We start from the raw sequence: 15,534 nt of genomic DNA, 5'->3' as shown, positions 1-15,534 counted from the left end.
TCGCACATTCCAGTCTTAATGCCTGTACTGGGGTTGAATTAGAAACTTTCAGTAGCTTTTTTAGGATTTTCCCTTCGTTCAAGTCCATATAACTCCATTGTTTTAGGGGAATATGTTCAGAGGCGTAAGATAGAACCGGGGAGATCTTGGCTCTATAAATTTTTATTAAGGCTGAAAAGTGCCTGCTTCCGGTATTCGCATATAAGCGTGATATTGCCCCCGCATGTAACTCACATTTCCTTTTTAAATGGATTATCTGTTTACTATTGCTCATGTTATGTGAGAATATTCTTCCGAGATAGGTATATTCCTTTGTCTGTTCCAAGGTCTCCTCTCCCAGTTTCCATTGGTACTTCACATCTTTCTTAATCTTTGTAAATGCTACTACTTTAGTTTTACTTACATTCGGGGTTAAAAAGTGATTTTTTGAGTAGTTATGTAATGTGACTAGAAGGTTTTGAAGACCAAAGGGTGTCAAATCGAACAAAACTATATCGTCCGCGTACAGCAAACAGTGTATCCGTTGAGCTGCCATTTTCGGTGGAGTGCATTGCCCTTGTTGTAGATGCAATGGCAGGTCACTCAAATATAGGGAGAATAAGAGCGGAGCCAAGAGACACCCTTGCTTTAGGCCATTGGGTGTATGTATTATCTTTGACAGGCCCTTCTCTCTCCCCATTTGGACTCGGCACCAGGTTTCACTATGTAAGTTCACAATTAATTGTAGCAGAGTTTCTGGGATACCCATTTTTCTTAGTTTCATCCATAGCGTCGGCCTGTCAACCCTATCGAACGCTGTAGAATAGTCGATGAAGGCTGCATATATTGGTAGGGATTTGCCTGTTACATATTTGTCTAATAAGAATTGGAGGGTAGCTATATTATCAGTAACTGAATGGTTCGACCGGAACCCTGCCTGAAACATAGGGATTAATCCCTTCGAAAATGCCCAATGTTTCAGTCGGTCTAGTATTTCCGCCGCAAAGATCTTTCCGCCAGCATCCATTAAAGCAATTTGTCTGTAATTGCCGGGTATATTCCTTTTTCCTTTTTTGTATATTGGAATTATTGTACTTCCTTTCCACGAGTTTGGAATATTTCCAGAATCGAATATATAGTTGAATAATGGCGCTAGCATCTGACCCCACGCGTTTTTGTCAGTCTGATAAACCTTGATCGGGATCTGGTCAGGACCTGATGCGCCCGTGCTTCTTGCCTTTTTAATATTCAAGGCAATTGACATTGCCGATACCCTGGAGAGTTTTATATCATTGGTTATCTTTTCTTCATCGATGTCCTTTCTCACCAGGTCATTCGTGTTGGGTTTGTACAAATCATTTAAAAATTTGCCCCAGTCTTCTTCTGAGACAGGAATTGCTTCAAGCTTCTTTTTTGACCCTGTCATCTTGGCTATCAACGACCAGTATTTTCGTTGGTTGCATTGCTTTGCTGCAATTTGGATATCAATCCAGTTACGGTCCTGCTTCAACCTTTCTTGTTTAGCCCGTTGTCTTCGGATTTGATTCTTCAATTTGTTTATTTCAGCTTTATATGTTGACGATTTACTCAGATACTGAGCTCGAATCATCCTATTCAGCATTTTTATAGTTTGCTGATTACAATTTTTGTACTTGCTGGCACACTTTCTTTGTCTTGGTCTGTCCTGTTTTGATTTACTTAGTATAGCTTGTTTGAGTTCATTTAATACAATTTCGTAGTTCTTAATTGGATTTTCTGAATAAGAGGCGGTTAACAGTTTGAGTTGTGTGATGAGTTCATTTAAATAGTCTAGATTTTCTGCATCCCAAAAGATCCGGCGTTGGACTTGATTTACCTCTATTTTGGATTTACTAAATATCGGATCATTCTTGAAAGTGTTTTGTGGCATCCAGAATGTTGTTAGGCGAAGAAGAGCATGATCACTTTCCTCATTGAACTTGATGGACAGTTGTGAGATTTGTTCTTTTAACTCATTCCCACATATAATATAATCCAGAATAGAGGGAGCTCCATTTCCTTGCCTAGTAAATGAAGCTGGCTTGTCTCCATTGATATTTCCGTTTAATATTGTCCCGTTTATACTTAGAAGGAATGATAATAATAAACTTCCTCTTTTATCGGCCTTAACTCCTTTCGGGAATTGCGGGAGCGTTATTTCCAATGATTCTTCATTAAATAATGTAGACCATTTCTTTATTTCACTGTTAGATATTTTGGCGTTTAGGTCACCCATGATAATATACGGTAGATAATATTGATCTTCGAGGATATTGGATATGGTCTCTAAGAGATGATCAAACAGAGGGTCATGATTTTTACTTGGTGGTGCGTAGATGTTAAAAAGTAGTATTTTATTTTGAGCAGCTGCTGGATGTAATTTGAGTTGTATTTTGATACATTGCAAGTTGTGCGAGTAGGTATCGATTATTTCTTGTGACCAAGAGTAGTCTTCTTTCAGCAGGATTGCCATTCCTCCTTTCGCGTGACCCCTTTTAGATTTAATTGCTGGGTTTTCATAAACGTAATAACCTTTTTGCGTAAAGGTAGTGGTAAACCATGTTTCCTGCAGAACAAGAATGTCTGGATTATCTTTTATTGCTTCTTTCATTTTATTCGCGGTTTTCCCGGCTATATTCCATAAAGATAATTTCAAACCATCGCTAAACCTGACGTTGTTGCTCGTTGTCCATTTTTTTACTATTTAATACTTCTGGTAACCATGACCATGATAGTATGTTGTTCTCCTTTTCTTTTGGATTAGTTGTCCGGGACCAAACCGACCTTTCACCTTGTGTTACTTGAATTTTTAATATATCGGTTCTCATGTTGTTTAAGGTATATTCCTCCCTTTCTAAACTGAGATTATTTTCAGTCTGAGATTGTCCAATTACTACTGTATTTTGTAAGTTAGTTTTGATGTCTGGAATAGAGATTACATCATATCCATGTTTTTGTAAAATTTCCTTCTCTCTTAGTATTATTCCAGGGAGAACTGGGGAGAAAAATAACACTTGAGCAAATTTAATGTTTTCTTTTTTTGGAAAACGTACTAAGTCTATTTCTTTACTAGTCAGACACTTCAAGGAAGGTATTTCTTGAAATAGATTAACAATTCTTCCTCGATTAAGCGGAACATTGTCGGTGGGAAACAGTTCCTCAATTGTTAGGTATTTTGATTGATGACCATCCCCTTGCCAAGTTTTGTGGACTTGAAGGTTTTTTGTATTATTAGTTTTATGCTCTGTTAATTTACTTTCTGGTGGCGGGCAGTATTCTTCTGCTATTGGATTCAATGGCTTCGCCAGCATTGTTGTTTGAATCGATGGGTTATTCACCAAATTAACAAAGGTATGTTTTTGAAATTTAAGTTTGTTCCCTTTTTTCTTTTGGATTCTTCTTAGAGGTCGCCCTCGCTTTTTCTTTCCCTTGTGTACCTTCACTTCTTTGTTTTTTATAGTTTTTCCCATCTGTCTTGTTTCATTTTCCTCGATATCCTTTTCTGGGGGTATTTTATTTTCAGGAAATATCGCACCTTGACCTTTCTCAGTTTCTTTATTTGAAAAGATTGGATAGTGCTTTATATTAGTTTCAGAGGAATAATCCTTTTCTTCTCTGAAGAGTTTTTTCAGAGAGTAGATTATGGGAGTTTTTACCTTTTTTCGTCGTTCCTTAGAATCAGTCTCGTTTTTTTTAGCGTCCGATGTTTGCGTACTTGCATTTTGCATTTTTGGGGGTTTTATGCTTTTATTACAACCATCTTCAGACTGAGCAGGATTAGCCATTTCTGGTTTATCAGTTAGATCTTTAGGTAATGCTTTCTTCTTTTTTTCTTCCACCAAAAATTTGAGAATACCTATTTGAACGTCCAGGGTATCATCTGAGTTGGCTAAAATTTGACCTAGATGAGTGAGAACTGATTCCAGGATTTCTTGAAGTGAAAATAGTGCTTTTGACAGGGGAGGTGTAGTAGCTGCCTGGGCTAAGTTAGAAAAACAAAGGTCAGTAAGTTTAGTTTGGTTAATATACAGTTTAGATGATTTATCTGGGGAACTGGTAAGTGGTTGGTTATGTCTTAAGGGAGTCTCTGATTTCTGGACTTCGATCTTCGTAGTATTACTCACTAAGCCCTCCTTGGCTAATCCATCATCATGCTGTTTAATAGGTGTTATTTGAGACATCTCTAAGATTGATTGATTATACTCTTCCAACAGGGAGATCCTTGACAGGTTAATCTCTGGATTTGATAGTACCTGAATTTGATCATTTGGTTCAAGTGATTGTATTGACTGATGTTCACAATTGTTAATTGAGAGACTTTGCTTTTTTTCTTCTTCCAAGAATGGCAGAAAAGTGTGGTTTTTCTCCGAGAGAGTAGAAAAGTATTTGGTTATTGCCGGTGTATTGGAAATTTGTCCTGGTTTCATTGATTTATCTACACAATTTCTAATAGCTGCATCAGTTCCCATGCGTTTCATATAAATTGTTCTTGAACGCAGTTTTTTTAGAGCCATCATTTAGGAGTTTGTGATCTAAGTAATCTGGTGGTCCTAGTCTCTTAGAATCGAAGTTAGTGGGGGGGCCCGTCCCGTCCTCGATCGTCCTCGGACGGCCTCAGACGGTCCCGCCCTTGTCCCGGGCTTCTCCCGGGCGCTACCCGCGCGCTCCCGCGCAGCGGTATACTGACACGCTATTTGTAAATTGCAAATGAAAGGGGGTGTGGCCTACAGGGAGAGCGTCACCAGGTGGGATCGGTGATAGAAACTGCTGGGACTCTTGGGAGTTGGAGTCCAGCAGTATGCTCGCTCGCAGCCCTGTCAGCCAGAAACCCTTGATGCAGTGAGGTCAAACGTCAGCAAGATTCTGCTCCGTGAAGCGGGACCCGCGGAGCGGGTCCGGCGAAAGGTAGCGCCTTACAAAGCGCTTCTGATGAGCCTTGGCGCACTTCCACTGACCTCCAGCGCCTGACACAGTCTCCAAAACGGCAAGTAGCAAGAGAATGATGATATCCGCAGCTGTTTCTGATCCGGAGCCTTTTCACTGAGGAGCGGGGGGCGTGGCCTACAGGGAGAGCGTCACCAGGTGGGATCGGTGATAGAAACTGCTGGGACTCTTGGGAGTTGGAGTCCAGCAGTATGCTCGCTCGCAGCCCTGTCAGCCAGAAACCCTTGATGCAGTGAGGTCAAATGTCAGCAAGATTCTGCTCCGTGAAGCGGGACCCGCAGAGCGGGTCCGGCGAAAGGTAGCGCCTTACAAAGCGCTTCTGATGAGCCTTGGCGCACTTCCACTGACCTCCAGCGCCTGACACAGTCTCCAAAACGGCAAGTAGCAAAAGAATAATGATACTCATGCTTCCACTTGAGGTGTCACTTTATAGATGAATTGCCAAAGGAGTAGAGACCTCTCTGGCTCCAGCTCACTTCTGTACACAAAGCTTGCAGATGACCATCGTAATATTGAGATTCCTCTCTTATTCGTCTCTGGCACCTCTGTCTCTCCAGTCCTGATGACATCTTGTGCTTATCTAAAAAGAACTTCCTCAGACAACAGGTGTGATGAAAATTAGAATGTATCTGTTGCAATGTAGCAAGGAGGGAGCCTGCCAGCCAAATTACTAACAGCCTACGCAAGCCTAAACATCCAATAGAACCAGAGTATTCACACCGAGTTCCATACAATGGGAAAACATGACCAGGATGTTACAGTATCATTGGCAGAAGCAGATGACAAGAATATTCCAGAAACTCCTTGTCTAGCATGGCTCGGCGTTGGAAAAGAGCAGTCTCTCCAAAAATCAACTGCTTAGGTCTACTGCTCTTAATGAAATTGTGGATGTCCCTTCTATTGCCAAGGAAGAAACATTTTTTGTTGTGGTGGAAAGTTACCTTACCGTTCAACCAACAAAAAGCTCAGAATTCTCTTTATTTTGAAAACGAATCAGCGGACTACACCAGAATTCCAAAGACTACAGAAGGATTCTTGCTCTCATTGTAGTGAGACTGTGGCCTCAGCATGCCAAGCAAAGACTGGAAACTCAGCGCTTTGAATAAAAAGTTGAACTCATAATGAATCACGGCAGTTTACATCGAAGTGGACAATTATAAGAGTTTGGTTGTTGTTGTTTTGGTTTTAAATGGCCCCAAAGGTATTTAGAATCCACTGTCTGCTTTTTTGACGCCATGTACTTCATACATCTAAATTGACATTTTAGACGCTCACATGTTTGCGTTTTGTTTTTATATGGCCCCCAAAAGTGATGGTAGTCCACGGACTATATTTTGAGTCCATGGACTTGACATACCTTAAATGGCAACTATCAAACATGGCCTTGATGAGAATACTGTGGATCCCACATTCACACAAGGGATTCAGAGGGAGGGGCCCAACCAGAGAACAATTACTCCCTACATATCATGAAACTCGCAAAAAATATATCTGGTGTCTAAATTAGAAAAGAGGGAAGAGACAACATATAAATATCAGTGTCTCAAAGAAAGAGTGCTTCTTTAAGGATAAGAACCCTCACTCACTCAAGGGTGACATGATTCCTCTTTGGGTTACCTCCTCACAACCAGGACCACAAGGTACCTGGTGTGGGCTACAACTCCTCAATGGGGAGGAGCTGAGCTGTTTTAAAAAATTATGAGCATATATTAGCAGGGAGTGAGGGCAGGGGGCAAAGCAAAAAAGGGGGGAAACGAATAAAACTATTTCTGTAGGGATGAATAGACATTATTCGGATGCCCTCTGGGATAGGGTTAAAAATATGAGGACTGGGGGATGTTAACATTTAAACCCCCTTTAAGTGGACAAGTTTCTGCCCTTTATCAACCCCAAAAGGGGTTCTGAGGCATTCGTCAGGACCTGAATACTCAGTCACTCTGCTAATAAAAAAGTACCGGTCTGGCAAGGGTGAGCCTGATGGGAATGGGAAAGGCCTAAATGTACTCTGAGCCAAATGACATTCAGAAAAAAAAGCTTGTTGATGAAAAGCTCTCTCAATGCAATTCCTTAAGAAGTTAACACAATGTGTTTTAATGTTCTAACTCAGTACATATAAGTGCTTAACAAGAAACAAAGTGCTACTCAGCGAGTAAACTATGTGAGTTATTTTATCAAAGAGTAAACTACGTGAGTTATTTTATCAATAGTAGAGGAGAATCAATCCGCTCTCCAGCCTGTGGATAGCGCCTCTACGGCAGAGCTACACGAACATCAAAGGGAGATAGAGAAACATGGAACACCCATACGGAGACTTTAAAAAAACATAATATTGTACGATTTAGTAGCTCAGCATTGCAAAACTCATGTATGCTACTAAATAGAACACTGAACTTGGCAGGAGTGTCAGACAGTGTACTGGTGGGAGTTCATTAGTGAAAGATGCTCATACAGTTTAAACTACGTGTCATATATGTGTGGATAGTCATGTCTAAGAAGGCAAATAAGGCCAACTAGAGGCCTTGCTGTCAGACCCGCCCTGAGGAGGTATCACTAGGTGGGGAACTCGGACAAATTCATCTGGTCGCCCAAGCCACAGAAGCTTTAAGACAATTTCAATTTTTTTCAATTCAATACCACTTTATTCGATTAATAAAAATCATAAAAGACACAATACAAAAAGGGAGGGGTTACATTAATATGCATTAAAAATGTTAAAAATATATATATACATGTGCAATTTATGTTTTTCTTTTAAAAAGCATATTTCATTTGGCGTAATAAATGTACAGGAGCAGTATCAGTTAATCTATCATGTTCCGTTTTTTACAGCGAATCAATGCCACTATAAAATTTGCCACTCCGTACATAATTACTGGAGAATCCATTAGCTGCAGATAAAGTAGCGCTGGTCTAACTTGCAGGAATCCCTTTCCCTTTAGCAATGGAACAATAAACTTTCTTCTGGGTGACCTATACAAAGGACAAAAGAACATAAAATGACTAGTGTCCTGCAGAGAGAAACCATCACACCTACATGGGGGGCATCCGCCGGGTTACACCATATTTTGCAATCAGTAAATAATCTATGCAACTGATTAAATCTAAACTTTGTCAATACCCAACGATGGAACGGTATCGTTACTATAGTAAGATAAGGTTGGATAGACAAAGTCGAGATCAATAAGTAGTGCCCCCTAACCATAGGTTTTCTCATTTGTTCCATCTCTCTCTCCTGCTCTCTAACCTTAATAAAATTTACTTTAATCCATTTTAAATCTGCTTTTACCAGGGCCTCAGGATTTGTAAAAATGTCTGGTCGTCCCATGTCTTTAGTGATTGTTTTAACGTATGATAGCCACTGAATGTCCCTGGCTTTCTCTAGGCTCAGTATAAACAAGAAGAGAGGGGCTCTTAGTTACCCAGAGGGAAATGGAGCGCCAATATACTGTTAAGTAAAACAAGGGGTTTTCCCACTGGGAAGTATTATAACCTGTTACTAGATCAGGATTCAAACTCACAACCATCAATCACAACATTCGTTTTGTGGAACTAGAACACTTACCAAGAAGGAACATATACAAACAAAAATATAAAAAAGTTGCAATTTATTAAAAAGATATTGGTTACACAATTTATCGACAAAGATATCAGTTAAAAACATATAAAAGACAAAAATACCTCAAATCTATACAATTTATAAAAATACAATCAGAGCCACCTAACGTGGACGTGGAGAAATATCAGAAAGACAATACTATCTGTCTTATTCATCCTTCCATTGTTGACAAACTAGGTGTCCGAAATGAAATGAATAAGACAGATAGTATTGTCTTTCTGATATTTCTCCACGTCCACGTTAGGTGGCTCTGATTGTATTTTTATAAATTGTATAGATTTGAGGTATTTTTGTCTTTTATATGTTTTTAACTGATATCTTTGTCGATAAATTGTGTAACCAATATCTTTTTAATAAATTGCAACTTTTTTATTTTTTTTATATTTTTGTTTGTATATGTTCCTTCTTGGTAAGTGTTCTAGTTCCACAAAACGAATGTTGTGATTGATGGTTGTGAGTTTGAATCCTGATCTAGTAACAGGTTATAATACTTCCCAGTGGGAAAACCCCTTGTTTCTCTAGGCTCATACAATCCCGCAATATAAGATGGTTCAATGTAAGATTGGGATTCAGCCAGATTTTTATCCATAAGAGGATGGGTGCCAAATTAATCATATCAACAATGTAACCCATACCTAACTCCTGGTGGATTGAGAAAGTGGCTGTAGATTGGGGTAGGCCAAGTAGGGCACGCAGAAATTTGTTTTCTTCATTTTGGATTAACTCACAGTTTTTATAACCCCATATTGCAGCCCCATATCTGGCAATGGCAATTGTTTTTGCTCTATAGATGGCCAGGATTGCTTCGCAAGGTTTCCCTCCTAACCGCTTAGCAAAGCCTAAAATTGCAGCAGAAGATCTTCTAACTGAGTTGAATTTAGATTTAATGCAAAGAAGTGCCGCAGGCGACCTAATGAAAAGTGTCCGGATGGTTCCAAGGGTGGGTTGAAGATCTGAAGAACCTGAAAGCAGAGGGGACAGAACCTGGGTCCCTTGCCAGTGACCAGGGAGTCAACAAGAAGGTGTCAGCCGATGTCGGGTGATTTCAGGTGATGTAGGTGAAGCTTGACTCTTCAGCCACGAGGACCAGGAGGTGTTGATGACAACCAGGAGCTGGATTCGATCTGTTCCACATTGCATGTCGAGTGTTGCAGTGTTGGTATCCGGATTGGACACAATAAGCCTTGGCAACAGCAATCCATGCAGAATACAAAGATTGGCTTCGGTGCAGACCAGCAAGGTCTGGGGGACTCACCCTTTGGAGAGAAGTCAGAGCACTTCAAAAGCAACCAGGAAAGCCCAAGAAACAAAAGAGATTCTTTCGTGGGGACCCACCAGTCAACGGACCAGGGATTGCAAAGGGGCCTCAAGCAGAGGCAGGCCCACGGAACACTCGTGGAGTGTAGGCCCACAAGCTTCGGTGCAAAAGGTGCTCAGGGCTTAGATTACAAGTAGCCCAATGCACAACTGCAGGAAAGCTTGGGAAGTTGATGCACTAGCAAATGTGCTGGATGTCCAGGAGTTCCGGTCCCATGTCTTTCGTGATGGCTACAGGTCTCAGCTTTGCTGCAGACGCGTGTCGGCCTCAGGGATGTCTGGAAGTCCACATCCTGTGTCACAGATTCTTCAGGATCCGGTGGGAGTCTCAAAAATGCAGACCGGCAAGATGCTTCTTTGGTGCCTGTTTGAACAGGGGAGTCACTCCTTGACCCCAAGGGAGATTTCTTGTGTCTTCTAGTCGAAATAGAATGTTGAAGGTCAAGATATATGCTGCAGAGTTTCGTCCAGGGTAATCTAAAGTCCTAGGGACTGGGTTCCTATACTTATACTAAGTTTAGGGGATGGACTAACTCTAAGGTCCCACCTATGGGAGAAACCTGGGGAGGGGGTGGTTACACCCCTTCCCCTTTGTCCAGTTTCATGCCAGAGCTGGGGCTGAGCACCCCAGCAACCGTTTTGAACTGGGAAATGCACGGGGACTCCTTGTGTGCTCCAGGCACTGTCTGAAAAGCTTTCACTGAATGCATCCACATTGCCCCAATACACTAATGCCTGTCTGGAGAGGTGGTTACACCTCACTGGACAGGAAACCTATTGTCCAGGCCTTCCCTGCCGAAAGTTCGTCCAGCAGCAGGAGGTCAGACTCGTGCCTGTGGCAGCAGCATCCATTTTGTGACGCTGGAGCACTGTTTAACTTTTACCGGTTAGACCAGTGTGTACATGTCTTCTCCCTCTAGAAGGGTGGAATGCTACCCCTGCTGCCAGAACTGGCGGGGGTAGTATTCCAAAGTGTTTTACACCAAACATGACATGTTTTGATGCAGCCATTGCAAAGTTGGCATTAACCGCGAGGTTATAATGCACTTAAGAGTATATAGTATGGCTGTATCACAGAACAGCTATAAGGAAGGGATTCCGAAAGCTGCAGAGGGGCTCAGCTCATGCTAGGGAACCCTCTCACACAAAACCAAGCACTCTGCGTTCAGGAGTGTCAAGGCCTGCCATAGGAGTGACTTATAGGCTTAAATGTGTCTGTTTTAAAAGGTAGATATAGGTATACTATACCTCAGTAAGGGGTGCTTACACCACCTTACCCAGGCTGCAAAAGCCTACCTGTGGTGCCATTTTGGAAGCCTTCCCAGGGGTGGCATATACATGCTTCAGCCCCTGGTAGGCCTCTGGGATACCTATTCCCTTGGTACCTAAGGTACCATATACTAGGGACTCACAAGGGTAATCCAGTAATCAATCTGGAGTGTACCTAATGTACATGCAATCAGTTTAGAGAGGAAGCAGCTAGGCTGGGGTCCTGGTTAGCAGGGCCCCAGCCAGACTTAAGTCGATAAATCAGAGAAACGCAGCAAAAAGTGGGGGTAACCATAGTAAGCAGATCCTACTCTCCTATACTTCCCATTGAAGTTCCAGTCACCTGCCAATACAGTTGGTCCTGATATTGGAAGAAGCTTTCTTTCATGGCATTCGTAGTGCATTCCATCACAAAAGAGGTCGGAGTCATATCATCCAAGCCCTCAGTTCTAGTATTTCCTTGACAGTTTGTAGGGTGTTGTCTTGTGGAATATTGTATATAGCGACTGCACAATGTAAGAGACCAGATGGTGTCGTTAAGAATCAAAGGGAATGTCAGATAGTATAGTAAGTATGTGTTTAGTGTCCTGGAGGTAGGGCGTCATTTTGGTAACCATAGGTCATAAGAACCAGTCTACAAACTGAGAAAGTGATTCTAACAAGGACCCAATTCCAGGAACAATGGGTCTCCCTGGAGGTAGTCGTCTGGGTTTATGGATCTTTGGTAGGATATAAAAATAGAGGGTCCTAGGGTGAGTATTCAGTAGAAATTCAGATTTGCCTCTAGTGTTCCACCTGGCATCTTTGCCCCTCTCTACCAAGGTCTTATTTGTCTTCTGTAGTCTAGGTGTGGGGTCCCTCTACAATCGTATGTAGTATTTAGTATCATGCAATCGGTGGAGACATACACCTGATAAGCTTGTAGACCCAAGATAACCATGGCTCCCCCTTTGTCCGCAGTTTTTTCACAATCTCACTGTCACTTTCCAGTGACATCAGACAATCCAACTCTACTTTACGGAGGTTGAAGAAGGGGTGTTTCACTAGGGTTCTCTGGGCTTCAAAATCCTCGTGGATAGCTTTCTCGAAGGTGGCTACCTCAGAAGAACCAAGTGCAATGGTGGGTTAAAGGTGGACATGTTTCTCAAGCCTGTATTACCAGAATTTTCTGCATCAATGTTGTCAGCTTTGTCAAAGTAGAAAAACAGATGTATCTCACGGAAAAATTTCAACTGTTCTTTGTGCATAGTAAAGTAATCTCCTAAGTGAGTTTAGATGAAGCCCAAACCTTTATTGAGGACATTAATTTCCAATGGGTCAGCGCCCTCTGGGTTAGATTCACAATGAGACTGGCATGCTGCTCGTTGAAGGGGTTGGTTCCCTGGTTGCTTAATTGTTGGGTCCCAATGCACCTGGGTTTTCTGTGGGTCTGGTTGGTTCTCTGGAGCTGGTCTGTTGCATCTTCTTGTTCTTCCTCACCTCCCTTGGCCCGGCCCAAAAAGAAGGCAGATCTCCCTGGCTACCAAAGGAAGGTGGTTGGTATGGTTGAACAGAGAATCCCAATGGTGAGGGGCCCACCATAGGCCTTGTGGCGGGCCCCTGGAAAAAGCCCCAACGTCTTGGTTGCCTCATCCTGATTTGGAAGGAACTGTCAGACCCTCTAGAGTCTGAATTCTCTGTGTTACTCTATCCTCAGAATTGGAGGTCCATTTGTGAGTTCCTTGGTGCCAACCTTTTGCCTCCCTTCTGTTATTTCTCTTCATTGCTTGTGACCAATAGTCATCTGTCAGATAGAGGTAAACTTTTTCATGTGTTAATCTTTCCATATCATTTTTGAGCTTTTTGATCTTGTATTTCGAAATCCCTTCTTTCGTCTCACTCAGGATTCTATTGACCTATCCCAATTTCTTTTTGAAGGAGGTAAGCTGCAATGTATGCTTGATCTGGTTCTCCAATTGTTGAATCTAAATCATGAGCAGGTCTGCTGTCTCCTTTGCTGTATTTATCAGAAGGATCAGCCAATCTCGAATACATATCCAAGAGATCAATGACCATTTCTTTTTGAACACCTTATTGGCCAGTAATAGTTTCAGGGCATTGGTGACTACGAATCCCTGTGGGGCTATGTTGCCACATACATATTCCATAAGTATGGCTGTGTGCATGGCGGTGCTTATGTGTTGTCTCTTTAAGTTACATAATTTCGCCCACTCTTCTGTCTGACTTGAAGTTAGTGTAAGTGGTGTGTCTAATATACTAGGAGTCTGCAAGATTTATTGTACCACCGTATTGTCAAATATATAGGCCTACATTGTTGGCCATTGTAGAGACAGTGTGCATTGTTATCCCTACTCCTAGAAAGAGCTCAAGCGGGAGGTGCAAAGAGGAAAAGGGCAAGTGAAGAGGATCCTCAGCTGTAGGGCTGAACTAATATCACATTCCCACAAGGAATCCAGAGGGAGAGGCCCAACCGGAGAAGTATTACTCCCTACATATCATGAAACTCACAAAAAAACAAGTCTGGTGTCTATATTAGAAAAGAGGAAAAAGACAACATGTAAATGTCAGTGTCCCAAATAAAGAGATCCTCTTTAAGGATAAGAACAATAATGTGCATCCTAACAGGTGCAGGTCCCCCTCTGTTTGCAAACGATAGTTGTTGGTCTTGTGATTGAGTCCTCTCCAGTCTCATTATTAAGGACCTAGAGAATGGAAGCCATTTTGAACCGATCAAGTCTGCTGCTTTACTAACAAGACCACAGTCTTTAAAAGTCTTCCAAAGAACCTGATCAGTGTTCATAAACTCTGCATCTAAAACAACTTTTTTTCCCACAAGTTTAATGGGGCCCTTTGGGAGTCACCAAATTAAGACCTAGCGGTCAAGATGTACATCACCCTGCCCTCTAATGTGGCGTTTCATAATATTTCACAGAACACCAGGACCATGACCGACGTCCTGTAGTCGCTGGGACAATAAAAACCTTGCCTCCTTAGTTTTTTAGGTCGAGTATTTAAGACCTATTGTAACTTCTCTTGTGTACTTAAAGCCACCCCCCTGCTATCCATTTGTTTGATTTCATGTCCTTTAAAAATCTTTGCTTGCTAGTGGTCAGTCCTGCCTCTTTGTCCCTCCTTATTCTCATGCATTCCTCTCAGGCAGCAGGGACTAAGTACTGAATATTTACGATTTGATTGTATTTATGCTCTTGGGGGAACTATTTATTTCTTGGGTTCCTGCTCAGTGCCATATCTGCTTGCATTTTATGATCTTGTCAGTGCTCTGAGCTCTGACTTTCTGTAAACAGGCATGGGAAGGCTCTCTGTTCGGACAGCTGCTCCCCCTGCCTTTCGATTTTGAGCACGATTAAAAATGGGCCTTTTATTTACTCAGTGAGGATATGTGATGCGTTTTAAAAGCACAATTTGACATTCTCCTTACATGTCTGTATGCCCCCCACCTACCTGTTTGTTTTAACTTTTTGTTTACAGTGATGTTGAAAAGACGGTGTTCAAATCAACAACAGCTGTTCTGTTTTCTGTGGATCAGATTGATTTGCTACTTTTTACAACCTCAGTGGGTGGTCATGCCACTATCGGGGAAGTGTAGATCTTTGTCAAACGTATCCATGCATTTAAAGTTGCTGGTTTGTGTTCATATTAAGTAGGATTTTGACATGGAGTTGTGATGCTTTGGGTTGAAACCTGTATAAGGCGCCTCCCCACCACATGGTACATTTGCCTTAGACTCATGTTAGTTGTATAACCCGCATCCACTGCTCCTTGACACTTTCCATGGAGCCACACTTCGCCAGATCCCCGGCCGCTGTGCCAAGCTCTGCCTCCCGTTCCCATCCATGCTAGGCCAGCCCTGGCTCCTCACCGAGGAGGCAGGCATGCTGCTGAATAAACAGGCTGTGGGGCATGAGTCCTAGGTAATAAATCTCATTTTTATATCAGACGCTGCCCACGTCTGTTAGAGCAAATGGAAAGGAAACAAGTTTGATTTACAGGAAAATCTGCTGAAATTGATGGCAGCAGGGGAAACAGAGGAATCAATGCTAATTGCAATTCGAGTCTATCTGCATTTGAATTTATCAAGCGCCAAGCCTTATTTCTAAATTCTCACGTTTCAATGAATATCTCTTCCTAGTCTCAGGGCTGCAAATACTGCTCTAGCAGAGGTGATGTTTTTTGTTTACTGCAAGGATCCTCTAGTGCAGATCTCTTGGTGACCACAAGCTTTTGTTTATGCCATTATTGGACCACAAGGGTACAAAAAAAACCCAGGCAGACAGAACATTCAGTCTAAATGACTGTTTAGAAATTGTTTTTATCTTTGTGCTAATTTTAGATTTTGCATGTATGTCAACATTTGGATGAAAGTCGTTTCC

The 15,534-nt window shown here is 41.9% G+C and overlaps 1 protein-coding gene across 1 annotated transcript in view; it reads right to left on the bottom strand.

The window, feature by feature from the left end:
- LOC144753346 (neuropeptide FF receptor 1-like) overlaps positions 1–15,534 on the bottom strand; it is a 1,025,672-nt gene that overhangs the window by 165,247 nt on the left and 844,891 nt on the right. The window lies entirely within an intron of this gene.

This window comes from Lissotriton helveticus, chromosome 5_1 (genome assembly GCF_964261635.1).
Source record: "Lissotriton helveticus chromosome 5_1, aLisHel1.1, whole genome shotgun sequence".
NCBI classification, from domain to species: domain Eukaryota; kingdom Metazoa; phylum Chordata; class Amphibia; order Caudata; family Salamandridae; genus Lissotriton; species Lissotriton helveticus.
Note: the sequence above shows the minus strand (reverse complement) of the source record. Positions and strands in the feature narration are given on the sequence as shown.